The 21,422-nt window shown below is 48.5% G+C and overlaps 1 long non-coding RNA gene across 1 annotated transcript; it reads left to right on the top strand.

Moving 5' to 3' along the window:
* The first annotated feature begins 1,109 nt into the window (after positions 1–1,109).
* LOC123122409 (uncharacterized) lies at positions 1,110–3,003 on the top strand. Its single transcript, XR_006460210.1, has 3 exons — positions 1,110–1,600; positions 1,714–1,869; positions 1,951–3,003. It is a non-coding gene; the product is annotated as an uncharacterized lncRNA (long non-coding RNA).
* The last annotated feature ends 18,419 nt before the right edge of the window (positions 3,004–21,422 follow it).

The raw sequence follows: 21,422 nt of genomic DNA, 5'->3' as shown, positions 1-21,422 counted from the left end.
CCCCCCTCCTTTATATACGTGGGAGGGGGGCACCCCAAAGGCACACCAAGTCTTCTCTTAGCCGTGTGTGGTGCCCCCCTCCACAGTTACACACCTCGGTCATATCGTCGTAGTGCTTAGGCGAAGCCCTGCGCCGGTAACTTCATCACCACCGTCGCCACGCCGCCGTGCTGATGAAAATCTCTCTTGTCCTCAACTGGATCAAGAGCTCGAGGGACGTCATCGAGCTGAACGTGTGCTGAACATGGAGGTGCCGTACGTTCGGTGCTTGGATCGGTTGGATCGCGAAGACATTCGACTGCATCAACCGCGTTACTAAACGCTCCCGCTTTCGGTCTACGAGGGTACGTAGACACACTCTTCCCGCTCGTTGTTATGCTTCTCCTAGATAGATCTTGCGTGATCGTAGAATTTTTTTAAAATACTATGTTCCCCAACAGTGGTATCAGAGCCAGGTCTATGCGTACATGTTATATGTACGAGTAGAACACAAAGAGTTGTGGGCGATAATAGTCATACTACTTACCAGCAACGTCTTACATTGATTCGACGGTATTGTTGGATGAAGCGGCCCAGACCGACATTACATGACGGCGTTCATGAGACCGGTTCTACCGACGTGCCTTGCACACAGGTGGCTAGCGGGTGTCAGTGTCTCCAACTTTAGTTGAATCGAGTTTGACTACGCCCGGTCCTTGTTGAAGGTTAAAAAGCACACACTACACCACGACACCACAAGGGCAACATGCATCTGTCGGCATAAGTGTGCATCACGGACACTCTTTTTGTCCCAAACTATACCAACACACTGATTGTTCGTGTTCCTCTATACTTCTGACAATCTATCTGTCGGCATAGCGTAATGGTTTGCAGACATAATATGTGTTGGCATAGGTTTCTTTTACCATTAGATTGTGTGTCGGTGGTTCTTTGTGATGAAAAATGTGTCGGCGTTTCTTCATAGCTGGCCCACTAATATCTAGTCACGTGGGTCATGGAACCACCCGCGAAGCGATAACTCCAAAATTTTCGCTAGGTATCCGCGTGGCCCCAATCCCCCATCTTATCTCTCTCACACAGACCACATATCCCGCCAGCGAAACCTAAGCCACAAGCCGCCCCTGCCCCCGCCCCCACCTTGCCGGCCGATTTGCTCACGCCGCCATATGCTCCGTCCTCTACTTGCCTGGCGCCGCCACCGACCCGACTCTGACCTGCCTCGCGCCGCCACGGCGTCTGGATCTGACCATCCTCACGCCACCACCTCTCCAGACTACGACCTGTCTCGCGCCGCCACCGACCCGACTCTGACCTGCCTCGCGCCGCCACGGCATCTGGATCTGACCATCCTCACGCCACCACCTCTCCAGACTACGACCTGTCTCGCGCCGCCACGGCCTCCGGCCCAGATCTGCCTCCCGTCGCCACGGCCTCCAAGGGGAGGTACTCTACAATCTGAGGGGCCGCCCCGCAACCTGCAGACCGAGGAAGCGACCTACCATACTCTGCCAAGGAGTCGCCCCACTGCCCCTCTTCCAACACCGGCGACAGCTCCCCTACCCCATCTGTCCTACCCCGTTTCCACATCTGGCTACTGTAGGTAAGCTTCATCGTTGACTCTTTTAGTTTTTCCCTTCAAAACTGTTATTGCCCATTAGGTCCATCTAGTTTGAACAAGTTTATGTCAGCTTATTTCAGTTTGGGTAATTTTAGGGTGATTTAGGAATGGCTTAGGCTTGTACGGACTGGAAGGGAGCGCATGTACTAGTGTAGGCGGGCGCATGCGGCCTGGTTCATGGCGGTGGTGACCTAGTTCGTGAGTGTACAAAGCAACGACCTGGACCAGTTGTCTAATCGACAGTTTCACATGTAAACTTTGATTCATATAATTTTTGTGATTTTTCTCTACTATTGTCTGTAAAATCATGTTCTAATATGTGCCATTTGCAGGGAAAACGCTGACGGAAACAGGAGCAGAAAGTGAGAGGTCCTTGTGTATGATGATGGCTTGCCAATGTTGTGGAAAATAAGGTCCCAGATGAGAGCTCTTATGGAACCAAAAAAGAATATAGGAATAGGAGGAGATATAAGGACTACTGGGGAAGTACGAGGGTCATCACGGCCACCCAAGAAAAACAAAACGATTGTGTACTTGCAATTGTTTACATTCAACACTTCCTTATTATATATACCATTTTTTCACACATATTTATGTTTTTTCCCAGTCAAAGGACGTAACTCATAGGAGTTTTGCTCGTGTCAGTAATTGAATGGTAAACTTTTATAGAATGCTAATTCTCAGATGTTTGTGAATCGATTACCAAATGGACTATGGACGAACTGAGAGCATGTAGTAAATGTAGGCATGATTTTATTGGAAGTTGTGTGCAGATCGTCGCAACAATTACTCATAGTAGACATCTGGTAATATATGTATTACCCGATCTAGCTCCTAGATGCCTAACAAGAGTGCATCTGTTATCAAGGAAAACGAGATGCATGTGCAAGTGCACTTCCTGCTGCTACATATATGACTGCTAGTACATGTATATTTACAAGGGCATATCTGATTATTTGCTGGTTGAGGAACTTCAAATGGAAGTATGTAAAACTACAATTATGTTCTTATTCCTAATGCATTAGAACAGATCTGATTGCTTTATCAATGAGTGCATAAATTGTCATTTCCTAAGATTGCTCAAACATACGAGTTCTTTTGCAGGGACAAAAGGAGGAAAGTAGCAAGTTCACAAGTTGATCTAAGATGTTCCGGTGACTGCTTTTGGTCATAACATGGTTGTCACATTTTGTTCATATGGAAGTTGATCTCAGCTTGGGGATAGAAGACTTGGTCTCTTCCATAATTTTTTCTGGTGGTGATCGAACATTTAGTCTCTTAGGACTTGGCCATCATATTTTATTAGAGGACATGACTCGAATGTTGACTTATGTATTTCCTTAATGCGTGTAGCTAACTTGAGTGAAGAAAACTAACAAATCCTCTATACATGTCGAATGAATGCATTAATTAATGGTATCTTGTGATGAATACAAGAGTGCAAATGTTTGTATATGTATTGGGTACTGAACATGAATTGATTTCATGTTAATATATGGTACATTTGCAATTATACTGAAATGTACGCACTGACAGCAAGTCTGTCGGAATAAGTATTGGATGACGCATAATGTGTCGGCGTAAGACACTGTCACATGAACTGTCGGCATATCAATGGGCGTTGCACCATCTGTCGCCATAGCACACTGTCAGATGAACTATCGGTGTATAAACGTCTGTCGGTGTAAAAATGTATGTCGGCGTAGATCTCACCAACGGTGTCACACTGTCTGTCGGTAGAGATTTATCTGTCGGGAAAGACCTATCCTGGCAGGACTATAGGGACAACTCCTTTCTGTCAGGAAAGGTCTTTGCCGACACTAAATGTGTCGCCTTAGGTGATATATGTCGACAGATTGTTTGACGGTGCTTTGAGTGTCGTGGTGTAGTGACACTTGAAAAAAATCATTGTGGTTTTGATGCGTAGGTAAGAACGATTCTTGCTAGAAGCCCGTAGCAGCCATGTAAAACTTGCAACAACAAAGTAGAGGATGTCTAACTTGTTTTCGCAGGGCATGTTGTGATGTGGTATGGTCAAGAAGTGATGAGATATAAATTGTTGTTTGAGATGATCATGTTTTGTAACCGTGATCGGCAACTGGCAGGAGCCTTATGGTTGTCGCTTTATTGTATGAAATGCAATCGCCATGTAATTGATTTACTTTATCACTAAGCGGTAGCGATAGTCGTAGAAGCAACAGTTGGCGGTACGACAATGATGCTACGATGGAGATCAAGGTGTCAACCGGTAACGATGGAGATCATGAGGGTGCTTCGGAGATGGAGATCAAAGGCACAAGTTGATGATGGCCATATCATGTCACATATTTTGATTGCATGTGATGTCTATCTTTTATGCATCTTATTTTGCTTAGTTCGGCGGTAGCATTATAAGATGATCCCTCACTAAATTTCAAGGTATAAGTGTTCTCCCTGAGTTTGCGTCGTTGCTACAGTTCGTCGTGCCGATACACCACGTGATGATCGGGTGTGATAAGCTCTACGTTCAGATACAACAGGTGCAAGCCAGTTTTGCACATGTAGAATACTCGGGTTAAACTTGATGAGCCTAGCATATGCAGATATGGCCTCGGAACACTGAGACCGAAAGGTCGAACGTGAATCATATAGTAGATATGATCAACATGGTGATGTTCACCATTGAAAACTACTCCATCTCACATGATGATCGGACATGGTTTACTGATATGGATCGCGTGATCATTTAGATGACTAGAGGGATGTCTATCTAAGTGGGAGTTCTTAAGTAATATGATTAATTGAACTTTAATTTATCATGAATTTAGTACCTGATAGTTTTTGCATCTCTATGTTGTTGTAGATCAATGGCCCGTGCTACCGTTCCCTTGAATTTTAATGCGTTCCTAGAGAAAGCTAATTTGAAAGGTGATGGTAGCAGCTACACGGACTGGGTCCGTAACTTGAGGATTATCCTCATTGCTGCACAGAAGTATTATGTCCTGGAAGCGCCGCTAGGTGCAAGACCCGCTGCAGGAGGAACTCCGGACGTTATGAACGTCTGGCAGAGAAAAGTTGATGACTACTCGATAGTTTGGTGTGCCATGCTTTACGGCTTAGAACCGGGACTTCAATGATGTTTTGAATGTCATGGAGCATATGAGATGTTCCAGGAGTTGAAGTTAATATTTCAAGCAAATGCCCGGATTGGGAGATATCAAGTCTCCAATAAGTTCTATAGCTACAAGATGGAGGAGAATAGTTCTGTTAGTGAACATATACTCAGAATGTCTGGGTACCACAACCACTTGACTCAACTGGGAGTTAATCTTCCTGATGATAGTGTCATTGACAAAGTTCTTCAATCACTGCCACCAAGCTACAAAATCTTTGTGATGAACTATAATATGCAAGGGATGGATAAGACAATACCCGAGCTCTTCGCGATGCTAAAGGCTGTGGAGGTAGAAATCAAGAAGGAGCATCAAGTGTTGATGGTTAACAAGACCACTAGTTTCAAGAAAAAGGGCAAAGGGAAGAAGGGGAATCAAGAAGAACGGCAAGCAAGTTGCTGCTCAAGTAAAGAAGCCCAAGTCTGGACCTAGCCTGAGACTGAGTGCTTCTACTGCAAAGGGACTGGTCACTGGAAGCGGAACTTCCCCAAGTATTTGGCGGATAAGAAGGATGGCAAAGTGAAAGGTATATTTGATATACATGTTATTGATGTGTACCTTACTAATGCTCGTAGTAGCTCCTGGGTATTTGATACTTGTTGTGTTGCTCATATTTGCAACTCGAAACAGGGGCTACGGATTAAACGAAGATTGGCTAAGGACGAGCTGACGATGCGCGTGGGAAATGGTTCCAAAGTCGATGTGATTGCGGTCAGCACGCTACCTCTACATCTACCGTCGGGATTAGTTTTAGACCTGAATAATTGTTATTTGGTGCTAGCGTTGAGCATGAACATTATATCTGGATCTTGTTTGATGCGAGACGGTTATTCATTTAAATTAGAGGATAATGGTTGTTCTATTTATATGAGTAATATCTTTTATGGTCATGCCCCCTTGATGAGTGGTCTATTTGTGTTGAATCTTGATTGTAGTGATACACATATTCATAATATTGAAACCAAAAGATGCAAAGTTAATAATGATAGTGCAACTTATTTGTGGCACTGCCGTTTAGGTCTTATTGGTGGAAAGCGCATGAAGAAACTCCAGGCTGATGGGCTTTTGGAATCACTTGATGCTTGCGAACCATGCCTCATGGGCAAGATAACTAAAACTCCGTTCTCCGGAACAATGGAGCGAGCAACTGACTTATTGGAAATAATACATACTGATGTATGCGATCCGATGAGTGTCGAGGCTCGCGACGGGTATCGTTATTTTCTGACCTTCACAGATGATTTAAGAAGATATGGGTATATCTACTTGATAAAACATAAGTCTGAAACATTTGAAAAGTTCAAAGAATTTTAGAGTGAAGTGGAAAATCATCATAACAAGAAAATAAAGTTTCTACGACCTGATCGTGCGGGAGAATATTTGAGTTATAAGTTTGGTCTTCATTTGAAACAATGTGGAATAGTTTCGCAACTCACGCCACCTGGAACACCACAGCGTAATAGTGTGTCCGAACGTCGTAACCGTACTTTACTAGATATGGTGCGATCTATGATGTCTCTTACTGATTTACTGCTATCGTTTTGGGGTTATGCTTTAGAGACGGCTGCATTCACGTTAAATAGGGCACCATCTAAATCCGTTGAGACGACACCATGTGAACTGTGGTTTGGCAAGCAACCTAAGTTGTCGTTTCTTAAAGTTTGGGGCAGCGATGCTCATGTGAAAAAGCTTTAAACTGATAAGCTCGAACCCAAATCGAAGAAATGTATCTTCATACGATACCCAAAGGAGACTGGTAGGTACACCTTCTATCACAGATCCGAAGGCAAGATATTCGTTGCTAAGAATGGATCCTTTCTAGAGAAGGAGTTTCTCTCGAACGAAGTGAGTGGGAGGAAAGTAGAACTTGATGAGGTAATTGTACCTTCTCCCGAATTGGAAAGTAGTTCATCAGAGAAATCAGTTCCGCTGATTCCTACACCAATTAGTGAGGAAGTTAATGATGATTATCATGAAACTTCAGATCAAGTTACTACCGAACCTCGTAGGTCAACCAGAGTATGTTCCACACCAGAGTGGTACAGTAATCCTATTCTGGACGTCATGTTACTAGACCATGACGAACCTACGAACTATGAGGAAGCGATGATGAGCCCAGATTCCGCGAAATGGCTTGAGCCCATGAAATCAGAGAAGGGATCCATGTATGAGAACAAAGTGTGGGATTTTGTTGACTTGCCCGATGATCGGCAAGCCATAGAGAATAAATGGATCTTCAAGAAGAAGACTGACACTGACGGTAATGTTACTGTCTACAAACCTCGACTTGTTGCAAAAGATTTTCGACAAGTTCAAGGAGTTTACTACGATGAGACCTTCTCACCCGTAGCGATGCTTAAGTCTGTCCGAATCATGTTAGCAATTGCCGCATTTTATGATTATGAAATTTGGCAAATGGATGTCAAAACTGCATTTGTTAATGGATTTCTTAAAGAAGAGTTGTATATGATGTAACCAGAAGGTTTTGTCGATCCTAATGGTGCTAACGAAGTGTGCAAGCTCCAGCGATCCATTTATGGACTAGTGCAAGCCTCTCGAAGTTGGAATATACGCTTTGATAGTGTGATCAAAGCATATGGTTTTATACAGACTTTTGGAGAAGCCTGTATTTACAAGAAAGTGAGTGGGAGCTCTGTAGCATTTCTAATATTATATGTGGATGACATATTGTTGATTGGAAATGATATAGAATTTCTGAATAGCATAAAAGGATACTTGAATAAGAATTTTTCAATGAAAGACCTCGGTGAAACTGCTTACATATTGGCGAGTGGATGGCCTCCTCTGTCCGGATCTGGAGCAAGCACCCAACCATGTCCGGATCTGGAGGACAAGGCAAGTGGATGGCCTCCTCTGTCAAGGAGAAGGACATCACCAAGCTTCGGCCAGCTGGGTATCTGGCGAAGGAAATTGCCCACCGTCTTCCGACAAAGGGGCAAGTCATCCCCACACTGAAGCCCAACGAGAGGGTGGTGTTCATCCCTCATTTCATACGCGGGTTAGGGTTTCCACTCCACCCTTTCGTCCGCGGACTGATGTTCTATTACGGGCTAGATTTCCATGATCTAGCCCCGAACTCTTTCCTCAACATCTCGGCATTCATTGTCGTGTGTGAGGCTTTCCTCCGCATCCAGCTCCACTTCGGACTGTGGCTCAAGATCTTCAACGTGAAGCCGAAGGTGGTGGATGGCCAACACGCGGAGTGCGGAGGAGCCATGGTGAGCAAGATGCCCAACGTCACATGGCCCAAAGGCACGTTTGTGGAGGCTGTCAAGTAGTGGCAGAAGCTATGGTTCTACATCACAGAGCCCCGCAACGCCACCTGGGCCACGGCTTCCGAATTCAAGTCCGGAGCTCCAATGCGGCTTACCTCCTGGATGGAGAAGGGCCCAAATTGGTCTTCGTCGGATGAGCTGATAGCGCTGCAAACGCGCATCTAAAGCATGGTGGACAAAAACATCAAGCTCGTCGACGTGATCCAGGTGATGCTAGTTCACCATATCCTCCCCTGCCAAGGCCGAATCTCCCCTTTATGGGAATTCGATCCGGAGAAGCACCAAACCTTGGTGAGGCTCTTCGGAACCACTCACGAAGATGTCTGGAAGTTGCTCTTTAAGGGCAACGAGAAGCCGCCGGCCATAGACTCGGACCGCGGGCACGATCTTGCCCATCCCGCCAATGCAGTAAGTCCTTCACGTCTCAAGGCGTACCCTCTACTTGCTTGTTCAAGGAGGGTAACTAAACTTTACTAATTTATTCTTTCTGGTATGGACAGAGAAAGCGGAGCGGATTCAATGTTCGGCTCCGCTGCCCGAAGAACCAGTCATCCCGCTCCTGGCGAAGATGCTGGTCCCGGCGCCCTATCAACCGCCGGAGAAGAAAGCCAAGAAGAAGGCCAAGGGGGCCAAAAGTGGCCCCCGTCGCAAGGGTACTTCGGATGTGACGTCCGAAGACGACGAGACCCATTCCTCCGCCACTGAGGATGACGATGAGGAGGAGGAGGAAAACAACCCCCCTGATGGGGGAAGGAAGAAGAGGGCAGCCTCCACGAGTCTGGAGGCGGAGGCGTCCTAGAGGGGGAAGGGCTCCCTTGCGGATAACTCCGCATGGGATGTCGACAGTAGTCTGGAGCGACGCCCCCGGAACAAGCCCCTGGCCGCATCGTAAGTGCTGGAAAACTCGTATTCGTCCGTGTATCCTGCCTCTTCGCCTCATGGTATTAATATGTCAAATAATGCTATTGCAGTCCGGCCCACGACAGCTCCCAGCGATCCTCATCAGGAGGTTCGCTGGACTCGAAGGCGATGGCCAACGAGTCACCGCCAGCCGCTCAATCTCCCAAGGCCAAGGGCGACGCCGAGGTGCTGTCCCGAAGGACCTTCCCTGGCCAGGGAGAGGGTCAGGAGGCACCAAAGGGCGAGACCTCAGTCGCCGGATACATGGGGGAGCAGACCCCCATGGAGACGGGCGATGGGGGCCATGCTCAGTTCGGCCCCCAGCCGAATACGATACCGGAGACCTATACGGCTCCGGAATTCGGCGAACAACCTCCTTCGAAAGAAGGAGGTGTGCCTATTCCGCTGGTGACCTCTGTCCAACCAGAGGCACCGGATAATCTGCTGGAAGCGCTACAAGGCGCTTCCATCGTGGATGAACACTGTATCCTTATGGGTACGGTGACTGAGAGGGCTCAGTCCGTCTAGAGTGGACTGACCGAAGCCTGCAGCAGCCTGCTGACCGATTTTGAGGTAAGCGAGGCAACAGAAAAAATCCCAATACAGACAGTAGCCCCTGAGACACTGTCCGGTGTTCGGAAAGAAAAGCCGGACAGAGGATCAATTAAATTTCACAGGAAACTAACTAAATATGTCTTATGTGAATAAGCAGGCGTCGTTGCTGGCCGCGACCTCACACACTGCCGAAGTCTCCAGACTAAAGCAGAGACTAGAGCGGGCCGAGGAAGAGCTCGGCCAAGGGAGGAAGCAACTAGAAGACCAGCAAGGTATGCAATGACTCGCTATATATTCGGAAAGAATAAATGATGTGTATTGACCATAGTGTCATGATATGTGTAGGAGCGACGACCGAGGTCGAGGCCCTTAAAAAGGCCCTGGCCGAAGCCAAGGAGCAAGCCTCCCGCAAGAAGCTCAGGCTTAACGAGGTCCAGCAAGAGCTCCAGGACGCTGTGAAAAAATGCGATGCCTTGGAGTGCAATGTTTCGGCTCGAGAGACCGAACTCGCCAAGGCTCGCCAAAGTGCGGAAGAGGCCCGGCTTGAAGCCCAGGGCGCCCTCCAGGAGATCCAGGAGGCCAAGAATATCGCGGCGGGTAAGGCGTTTAGTATGCAAAGCAAGTATGTGAAGAAGAAGTATTTCTTACTAACCCGGATTCGGAGTTCTCCAAGGGCGTTTGCGGATCTGCCACATAGTTTGTCTAACGCTGCGGAGTTCTTTCGAGCCGAAGAAGGGAGCTAAACGGAGAAGCTGTTCTGGTCACAATATCTTGCGCCAGAACATCCAGTGCCCTTTAGCGATCAGCTAAAACAGCTGGCCGAGCTGCATAGGGTGGCCGAGCTAGCCATGAAGGATTTGATAATCCGGCTGTGGCCTGCCGAAGCTATACCCAGCAGCTACTTCGGTCTCGTGAAGCGGCTGGTAGATGGCTGCCCTCAGCTGGACGTCGTCAAGCGGTCGGCCTGCATCGAGGGCGCGCGCATGGCCTTCACCCGCGTAAAGATGTGGTGGGCGAAGATGGATGCAGTTAAGCTTGTGACGAGGGGCCGCCCGAAGGCAAGGAGCACCGCACGCCCGAGCAGTATTTTGAAGACGTCCTGGAGGGGTCTCACATTGTGGCAACGCAATGTGCGCAGGACATTATCTTTGAATGAATACATTCATGTTCTATTTTCCTTGTATGATGAAACAAAGTTGTTATGTAATATAATGTTTTAAAAAAAATTACCTCCTGTGCGGCCGTGTTGTATGAAATCTGAGAGTTGGCCAGTTGTCGGCTTCTGCCCCCACGTAGGTAGTACCGGGGTGTTCGGGATGGAATCTAAACACTCTTGATCCAATTGTTTTGTCCTTGAAGGATGTGTTTAGCGCAATGAACCAGGCAATCAGACTATGCGGCTTTAGCACCTTCACTTAGCCATAGGAGTTTGACAATAAAAATGTGGGCGCAACCCCTAGTATCCGAACTAGGATGCCATAAGCACCTGAACGGGTGAGTACCGATCCCTCGTGTAATGCGGAAAAAATCTCTAACGATTTGAAACCTCCGAAGAGCTGACCGGCTCTCGTCGTATCATGACAGTCAGTTTTCGGCTTTCTCTACTGAGGTGCTCCTTCAGGTAAACCAGGGCACAATCGCAGTAGTTCTCCCTTTACTACCTTAGCCGATATAGCGGAACATAAGGTAGCAAGCACAGGAGTCGGGCAACGCAACTCTTGACCAAAGACATGATTCAGAGCCAATGCATATAGTGCTAAATTCGGGGTGCCGAACTATGCTGTAAAAAGTGTTCGGACTTTGTTGCCGTAGTGTGGGGCGCTATGAAGCCCCTGGAAAATGTGAGACGTACCAAAGTGTACGGGTGCTATCTGATAAGGTTATCAACAGAAAAAGGAAAACAGAAATGGAGCAAAGGTAATGAGCTGGGGCCCTAAAATTTGGGCCGCAAACTGTTTCCATTATAATTTGATTAATACGTCGAAGCGCATTGGTACAAGAAGTGCGATAAGCAACAGGCTATTTAACATGCAACAACCAAGGGACAGCTGCGTGTGGGTCCTGAAAACAGGTATAGTGATCGTTAAAGAAACCACCTAGAAATTCCCCTCCACGTCTGTGCTTCTTGCCATCTTGGTGTATTTATCCTTCGAAAGGACCGTGGGTCAGGCTGTCAGAGGAGGCCTGGGAAAAGAAACCTGAAAAGAAGAAAAAGGAAACAGTGAAAGTATATGTGGCCGTCGAGCCGTATTGTGGATCACAAGGTAGGTATGCCTCCGTCTATGCCCATGGTATTTTGAGTGTGTAGTTATGTACGCGCGGTGCGAATGCCGCCACTTGATCAGGACTGGGATGGAGGCCAAATTGCTAATCGAGCTCTCGACGAGCCGAGCTATCCTACTGCAGAATAGTCTAGACTCTCTTGACAGTGTCCGGGAGTTCGGCCGCTGAATTGAGGTTCCGCTTGAGAAGGCCGCTCTGTACTTCTGCTGCTAAGGCAGCGGTGTGCTCCTCGGTACACAGGGAGCGTTCTGTGTTTCCATTAAATATTATGACGCCGCGTGGTCCGAGCATCTTGAGCTTGAGATAAGCATAATGTGGCACCGCGTTAAATCGAGAAAATGCCTTTCGTCCCAGTAGTGCGTGAGAGCCGCTGCGAAAGGGGACGATATCGAAGATTAACTCTTCGCTTTGGGAGTTATCCAGAGATCCGAAGACCACCTCGAGTGTGATTGCGCCCGTACAACGGGCCTCTACAACTGGTATGACTCCTTTAAATGTAGTCTTCGTGGGCTTGATCCGTGATGGGTTAATGCCCATTTTGCGCATTGTATCCTGATAGAGAAGATTGAGGCTGCTGCCACCGTCCATGAGGACTCGCATCAGGTGGAATCCATCAATGATTGGGTCGAGGACCAGTGCGGCTAAACTGCCATGATGGATACTGGTCGGATGATCCCGACGATCAAAAGTGATCGGGCATGACGACCATGGATTGAATTTTTGGGCGACTGGCTCTATCGCATAGACGTCCCTGAGCGCACGCTTGCACTCCCTCTTGGGGATGTGTGTAGCGTATATTATGTTCACCGTTTTCACCTAAGAGGGAAACTTGTTCTATCCCCCTGTGTTCGGTTGCTGGGGCTCCTCGTCATCGTCCTCGCTTTGCGATCCCTTTTCCTTGCTCTCGGGCGTTTAACTTGTCGGCCTGTTTAAAAACCCAACAATCTATCTTGGTATGATTGGCTGGTTTGTCTGGGGTGCCATGGATTTGGCACGGACGGTCGAGTATGTGGTCCAAGCTAGATTGCCCCGAGTTGTTTCATTTATACGGCTTCTTCCGCTGACCAGACTTGGAGCCGCTGAATCCGGCGTTGACTGTCGTGTCATCGGTGTTGTCACCATTGTTTTGGCGTTTGCGTCTGTTGCGTCGGAGTATGCCGTTGCTATTTTTTACCTCGGAGGTGCCCGTTTCACTTGCTGTGTTTTTGCTACGGGCCAGCCAACTATCCTCACCCGCACAAAAGCGGGTCATGAGTGTCGTGAGGGCTGCCATGGACTTGGCTTTTCCTGGCCGAGGTGGCGGGCGAGCCATTCGTCACGGATGCTATGTTTAAAGGCCGCTAGGGCTTCGGCATCCGGACAGTCGACGATCTGGTTCTTTTTAGTTAGGAACCTAGTCCAGAATTTCCTGGCTGACTCTCCAGGCTGTTGAACTATTTGACTTAAGTCATCGGCATCTGGTGGCCGGACATATGTACCTTGGAAGTTGTCAAGGAAGGCTTCTTCCAAGTCCTCCCAGCTGCCAATAGAATTTTCAGGCAGACTGTTTAACCAGTGCCGAGCTGGCCCTTTGAGTTTTAGTGGGAGGTATTTGATGGCGTGGAGGTCATCTCCGCGGGCCATATGGATGTGGAGAATAAAATCCTCGATCCAAACCACGGCATCCGTTGTTCCATTGTATGATTCGATATTTACGGGTTTAAACCCTTCTGGGAATTCATTATTCATTACTTCGTCAGTGAAGCAAAGGGGGTGTGCGGCGCCTCTATATAGGGCCACATCACGACGTAGCGCCGATGGAGTCCGTCTGCGGTTTTCGGCCTGGGCGTGACTAGGCTTGTCACATCCGAATAGGTAGCCGTCGTCACGTGTCGGGACACGTCCTCGCGATCCGTAGATCGATCTGGTATGTCCTGCTCTACTGTCCAGGTCCTGCCGAAGATCATATGTATAACCCCGAGCTGTTCTATCTCTGCCTTTACGGCGAGGTGGGGCGGGCTGGTGTTCGGCTTGATTTGCCGCTTTATCCCGATCGCGTGTTGGTCGGTCGGCCGCGTTGCGCGATGATGGTACGGGCTCCGGTGCCTCATCATTGAACTGAGGTAGCAACTTGCGCTTCGGGTAACTTTTGGCTGGGCGCTTAAGGTCGTATTCTTCGGCTTCTAGGACATCAGTCCATCTGTCGTTGAGCAGATCTTGGTCATCTTGAAGTTGTTGCTGCTTCTTTTTCAGGCTCCTTGCAGTGGCTATTAGCTGGCGCTTAAAGCGCTTCTACTCGAGAGGTTCCTCAGGCACGATAAAATCCTCGTTGCCAAGGCTCACCTCATCCTCGGAGGGTGGAAGATAAGTGCTGCCCTCCGATTCGTCGTTTATGGCATGTTCATCAGGGCTAACTTGCCCATCTTCCCGATCGTCCTGTTCGGCCGTTTGTTCATTGGGATCTTCTTTGTCTTCGGCACCGTTCGGAGTGTTATCGTCTCCTGTGCCGGTGTTGCTGTCCTTGCTGCGGCAGGATTTAGAGCGGCGCCACTGATGCCGGCGCTTTGGTTGTGTCTTAGGAGGCTCATCCTCAACTGGGTTTTCCTTGTCCTTGTCGTTATTCTCTTTAGGTGAACGGCGGGTTTTGTCCATGCTCCTCATCTGCATTGTCGTCCATACCGTCGATGTCTTCGGAGCTGTAATCGAGCATGTTTGTTAAGTCCTCGACAGTGGCTATGTAGTGGGTGGCGGGTGGGAAGCGAAATTCCCCGTCATCAGCCTCCAGTTCGAACCGGATACAGTTCAGTTGTGAGTCCCCCACTAAGGATAGATTTTTTAATGAGTTCAGCACATCACCTAAAGGCGAGTGCCGGAAGATGTCCGAGGCGCTGAATTCGGCGCTTGATGACCGATCCTGCTCGACATATGTGGACGCACATGGTTAGGAACTTATAGCCGGAAATGAGTCCGAGGTTCCGATGACACGGACATCACCTGAGGTTAGGTCTGTGTGCGGCTCCAACGCCGCGGAATCTGCGGCTTCTGTGGCAGGGCTGAGCTTCCTGTCCTCGGATGGCGCCATCTGCTCCGGATCTAAGGCCAGAACAGTTACAGGTGCAATTTCCTGGGTATGGCCCGATGACAGATTTAAGTCATGTTCATCGTGGTGACGGGGAGCGACTGCCGTGGTCTCGAATCCGCCGAAAATCAAGTCCCCGCGGATATCCGCAACGTGGTTCAAGCTCCTAAATCTGACCTGACGGCCAGGGGCATAGCTATCTATCTGCTCTAGGTGGCCAAGCGAGTTGGCCCACAGTGCGAAGCCGCCGAACACGAAGATCTGTCCAGGGAGGAAGGCCTCTCCTTGGACGATACTGTTGTGGATGATTGAAGGAACCATCAAACCTTTTGAGGACGGCATAGTGGAACTCTCAATGAAAGCACCAATGTCGGTGTCAAAACCGGCGGATCTCGGGTAGGGGGTCCCAAACTGTGCGTCTAAGGTCGATGGTAACAGGAGACAGGGGACACAATGTTTAACCAGGTCAGGCCCTCTCTATGGAGGTAATACCCTACTTCCTGCTTGATTGATCTTGATGAATATGAGTATTACAAGATTTGATCTACCACGAGATCGTAATGGCTAAAACCCTAGAAGTCTAGCCTGTATGACTATATCTGTTTCTGGACTAAGCCCTCCGGTTTATATAGACACCGGAGGGGACTAGGGTTGTACAAAGTCGGTTACAGAGAAAGGAATCTTCATATTTGGTCGCCAAGCTTGCCTTACACGCCAAGGAGAGTCCCATCCGGACATGGGAGAGAGTCTTCGGTCTTGCATCTTCACAACCCATTAGTCCGGCCCATGTCCAACAGGCCGGACGCCTGAGGACCCCTTAGTCCAGGACTCCCTCAGTCCGCACGCTTAATGTTCGATGACGATTTGTATTCTGAGTTATGTGATTTGATGATCGAAGTTTGTTTGGAGTGCCGGATGAGATCACGGACATGACGAGGAGTCTAGAAATGTTCGAGAGGTAAAGATTCATATATTGGAAGGTTACATTCGGACACCGGAATGGTTCGGGACGTTCCAGATGAGTTTCGGAGTACCGGGGGTTACCGGGGGGGAGTTAATGGGCCATCATGGGCCTTAGTGGAGAAGGGAGAGGGCCGGCCAAGAGGTGGCGCGCGCCCCCCTTGCCAGTCAGAATTGGACAAGGGGTGGGGGCAGCGCCCCCCCTTTCCCTCTCCTACTCGTCCTCTCTTTCCCCTTTGCTACTCCGGAAAAGGAAAGAGGGGGAATCCTACTTGGACTAGGGAGTCCTAGTAGGACTCCCCACACCTGGCGCGCCCCCCTTGGGCCGGACTCCTCCTCCCCCTCCTTTATATACATGGGAGGAGGGCACCCCAAAGGCACACCAAGTCTTCTCTTAGCCGTGTGCGGTGCCTCCCACCACAGTTACCCACCTCGGTCATATAGTGGTAGTGCTTAGGCAAAGCCCTGCGCCGGTAACTTCATCATCACCGTCGCCATGCCATCATGCGGACGAAACTCTCCCTCGTCCTCAACTAGATCAAGAGCTCGAGGGAAGTCATCGAGCTGAACGTGTGCTGAACGCGGAGGTGCCGTACGTTCGATGCTTGGATCGATTGGATCGCGAAGACGTTCGACTACATTAACCGCATTACTAAACGCTTCCGCTTTCGGTCTACAAGGGTACGTGGACACACTCTCCCTACTCGTTGCTATGCTTCTCCTAGATAGATCTTGCGTGATCGTAAGAAATTTTTTGTAATACTACGTTCCCCAACACCAACCGCTCCGGGGGCGGCGCGCGGAGCGGCTAGGGTTGGATCGATTAGGCTCATATCATGTTAGAAGGGAGAGAGGGATTTGGTGGAATAGTTATTGTATTGCTTGAGCCTCGTGGGCATATATATAGGAGTACAAGACAAGGCAGGACCAAATCCTAGTATGTCATATACTTGCTAATAATCATATACTCAACACGAGCGAATACACTACGAAAGAATATGGAGCCAAGTTTTAAATAAAGAATTACAACAATCATTCCTATCTAAGATTTGTGCAACCTTATTCGCCGACCGTCGCGCCCATTCAACCTGAAAGCCTACAAAAGACCCAAGCAACACTTTGATCTCCTCAACCATTCCAGCATCCATGTCCGCATCCCCCTGAACGTTTTGATATCCTACGGTAGTCCCAGCAGCGTCGCACCAATCGAGCCACACAACAACTTCCAAAAGAACAAGGGATGCGGACATCTCCAGAACCTATGTACGAGCGATTTCTCTCGGTTACACGCGATGCAAAAAACGACCGGTTTAATTCTCCGCCTGTGCAACTCAGTTCCTACAGCAAATCCATTTGAATGATACGCCACATGTGGATCTTTATTTTGTTTGGCACATCCGTAGGGCGTTGACCAAAGTTCCTTTAAACTTTTGTGATCTGCAGCCTGACTGGAGCTAGAGGCCAGTGCCTTGCTTACTCGCTTGGGGCGTGTTTGGTTACCTGCATCGATTTTTGCCCATTTGCATACTTGTCCCAGTTGGGCCTGGCTAAGCAAATGCAGGCCAAAAACAAACATCTGCACTTAGTTTGGTTGCCTTTGCGTCCTCTCCCTGCATCGTAACGATGCCTCTACGCTCCGCGTTTGGTTGCTCGCATTGTATGTGCTCACACGGGTGCATGTTGTTTGGTTACATACGAGCATAGAGTTGTGCTCACCTTGTACCCTACTTGGTGAGCTTACCAATACTACTACACCTTACACAGGATCACACCGAGCACACCAACGCCACGACACTGCTATGACCATGAACTGGACGAAGATGATGAAGTTCTTCAGCCCTAACGGTCGATCTACCTTCTTTCCAACCTCAACCTTGCTGCATGAATGCTCTCGCACATACTTGGAGTAAGCATCTTCTGCCGCTTGTCTAGTCTTAAACCATCCTCTATGTTTGCTGTCATTGTCCCCTGAAACTTGTTTGTTGCAAGCTTCCCATGAACTGTAAACCCCTAGAACCCTACCTTCAAACACCACATACCACTTTCCCTGGCAGTGCAAACGAGCAATAAGTTTAAGCAACAAGCATTGGAACACACAAACAACAAGCAATGAAGAACTCTAGGAGCAAGCAATGAAGAACTCTAGGAGCAAGAAATGGAGCAGAAGAGCGTTAGTAAGCATGCATGATCATAGCAAGTTCAACCTAGCACTACTTTGGTGTCATCCTACCACCACATCCAAAAGAGGGTGTCATCCTACCACCGCAAGTTCGTGATGACCGCGAGGATCACCGTGAGGGGTTAGTATATACCACCTCACCAAAATATACACACCATAAGATTGTTTTCAAGCCCTAACTACACGAAATATACGTCGTCATCGTTGTCGTCGTCCTTGTCACCATCACCGTCGAGGATCATGCACGCCGTCGCCACCAGCATAAGCATCACTAGTAGTAGTGCTTGCCCAGCCAGGTCCTCAGCTAGAGCACCCTGTGAGCTGCTCACATGGCAACAAACCCAACACCCTGGGCTTTGTTGTCCAGAAGGTGGCTGAGAGCCACCATGAGAGCCTCTGGGTTGAAGCCAATCCACTCCATGACGGCACTGTATAGCTGAGGGTGGACGTCCACACTCTTGCTCTCCCTGATGGCGGTGGCCACCTCCTTCACTGCCTCAGTCATGCTGCTGAAGACGCTCAGCTCCTCCTCCATGAAGCATGCCCGCTTCCTCTTTCTATCAAGCACAGGAACATGCTAACCATCCTTCTCAGGAGCATCAACGTTGGTGGTGTCTGACTCCTGGGTGTCTGGATACTCCGGCATCGGCGAGCCCAGCGGCTGACCATAGCCCATGGCATGCTTGCCGGTTGCTATCCTGAAGGAGAAGATCTGCTGCATCTGGTGGTAGTTCTGGATAGGGGTGTTCAGGAACTCTGCGTCCTTGGGGTGATCCTAAGAAGAAACAGGGCAGAGAGGCTAGTTAGTATGGCAATGGTTCATAGGCTTGAACTACTAGTTTGTTAGAATCGCATGGTTTGTGAGCTAACCGTGACGTGGCCTTGGTAGTGCTATGCCTCTAGAAGGATCGAGTAGGTGTCCTCATCCCATGAAGCACCATTGAGGTCTCTGAGCTTGGACGCGGTGATCCACCTCGCTCTCCACTTCCTCAGGTGGTTGTACACCTGGGTCAAGGTGACCTCCTATCTACAGAAGTCGAACACCTGCTTTGTGACAAGGTTCAAGTGCAACTCCTTGAAGCCCTTGTCAGTCCTCACCCCACTAGCTATGATCTCACACATCTTGTTAAGAACAAAAGTGAAGGAAATATGCCTTAGAGGCAATAATAAAGTTGTTATTTATATTTCCTTATATCATGATAAATGTTTATTATTCATGCTAGAATTGTATTAACCGGAAACATAGTACATGTGTGAATACATGGACAAAGAGAGTGTCCCTAGTATGCCTCTACTTGACTAGCTCGTTAATCAAAGATGGTTAAGTTTCCTAGCCATAGACATGTGTTGTCATTTGATGAACGGGATCACATCATTGGAGAATGATGTGATGGACAAGACCCATCCGTTAGCTTAGCATAATGATCGTTTAGTTTTATTGCTATTGCTTTCTTTATGACTTATACATGTTCCTCTGACAATGAGATTATGCAACTCCCGAATACCGGAGGAACACCTTGTGTGCTATCAAACGTCACACCGTAACTGGGTGATTATAAAGATGCTCTACAGGTGTCTCCGAAGGTGTTTGTTGGGTTGTCATAGATCAAGATTAGGATTTGTCACTCCGTGTATCGGAGAGGTATCTCTGGGCCCTCTCGGTAATGCACATCACTATAAGCCTTGCAAGCAATGTGACTAATGAGTTAGTTACGGGATGATGCATTACGGAACGAGTAAAGAGACATTCTGGTAACGAGATTGAACTAGGTATGAAGATACCGACGATCGAATCTCAGGCAAGTAACATACCGATGACAAAGGGAACAATGTATGTTGTTATGTGGTTTGACCGATAAAGATATTCGTAGAATATGTAGGAGACAATATGATCATCCAGGTTCTGCTATTGGTTATTGACCGGAGATGTGTCTCGGTCATGTATACATAGTTCTCGAACCCGTAGGGTCCGCACGCTTAACGTTCGATGACGGTTTGTATTATGAGTTATGTGATTTGACGACCGAAGTTTGTTTGGAGTCCCGGATGAGATCACGGACATGACGAGGAGTCCTGAAATAGTCGAGAGGTGAAGATTCATATATTGGAAGGTTATATTCGGACACCAGAATGGTTTCGGGAAGTATCGGAGTACCGGGGGTTACCGAAACCCTCCCCGGGAAGTTAATGCGCCACACATGGGCCTTAGTGGAGGAGAGAGGGCCGGCCAGGGAGGTGGCGCCCCCCCCCTTGACAATCCAAATTGGACAAGGGGTGGGGGTGGCGCCCCCCCCCCCCTTTCCCTCTCCTTCTCCTCCTCTCTTTCCCTCTTTGGTATTCCAAAAAAGGAAAAAGGAGAGGGGAATCCTACTTGGACTAGGGAGTCCTAGTAGGACTCCCCACACCTGGCGTTCCCCCCTTGGGCCGGCCACCTCTCCTCCCCCCCTTTATATACGTGGGAGGCGGCACCCCAAAGGCATACCAAAGTTTCTCTTAGCCCTGTGCGGTGCCCCCCTCCACAGTTACACACCTCGGTCATATCGGCGTAGTGCTTACGCGAAGCCCTGCGCCGGTAACTTCATCATCACCATCGCCATGCCGTCGTGCTGATGGAACTCTCCCTCGGCCTCAACTGGATCAAGAGCTCGAGGGACGTCATTGAGCTAGACGTGTGCTGAACGCGGAGGTGCCGTACGTTTGGAACTTGGATCGGTTGGATCGCAAAGATGTTCGACTACATCAACCGTGTTACTAAATGCTTCCGCTTTCGGTCTACGAGGGTACATGGACACACTCTCCCCGCTCGTTGCTATGCTTCTCCTAGATAGATCTTGCGTGATCGTAGGAAAATTTTGAAATACTACGTTCCCCAACAGTGGCATCCGAGCCAGGTCTATGCGTAGATGTTATATGCACGAGTAGAACACAAAGAGTTGTGGGCGATAATAGTCATACTGCTTACCAGCAATGTCTTACTTTCATTCGGCGGTATTGTTGGATGAAGCGGGCCGGACTGACATTACGTGACCGCGTTCATGAGACTGGTTCTACCGACGTGCTTCGCACACAGGTGGCTAGCGGGTGTCTGTATGGTCAAGACGTGATGAGATATAAATTGTTGTATGAGATGATCATGTTTTCTAAAAGTTATCGGCAACTGGCAGGAGCCTTATGGTTGTCGCTTTATTGTATGAAATGCAATCGCCATGTAATTGCTTTACTTTATCACTAAGCGGTAGCGATATTCGTAGAAGCAATAGTTGGCGAGACGACAACGATGCTACAATGGAGATCAAGGTGTCAAGCCGGTGACGATGGTGATCATGACGGTGCTTTGGAGATGGAGATCAAAGGCACAAGATGATGATGGCCATATAAAATCACTTATTTTGATTGCATGTGATGTTTATCCTTTATGCAT

This window comes from Triticum aestivum, chromosome 5D (genome assembly GCF_018294505.1).
Source record: "Triticum aestivum cultivar Chinese Spring chromosome 5D, IWGSC CS RefSeq v2.1, whole genome shotgun sequence".
Classification (NCBI taxonomy): Eukaryota; Viridiplantae; Streptophyta; class Magnoliopsida; order Poales; family Poaceae; genus Triticum; species Triticum aestivum.
Note: the sequence above shows the minus strand (reverse complement) of the source record. Positions and strands in the feature narration are given on the sequence as shown.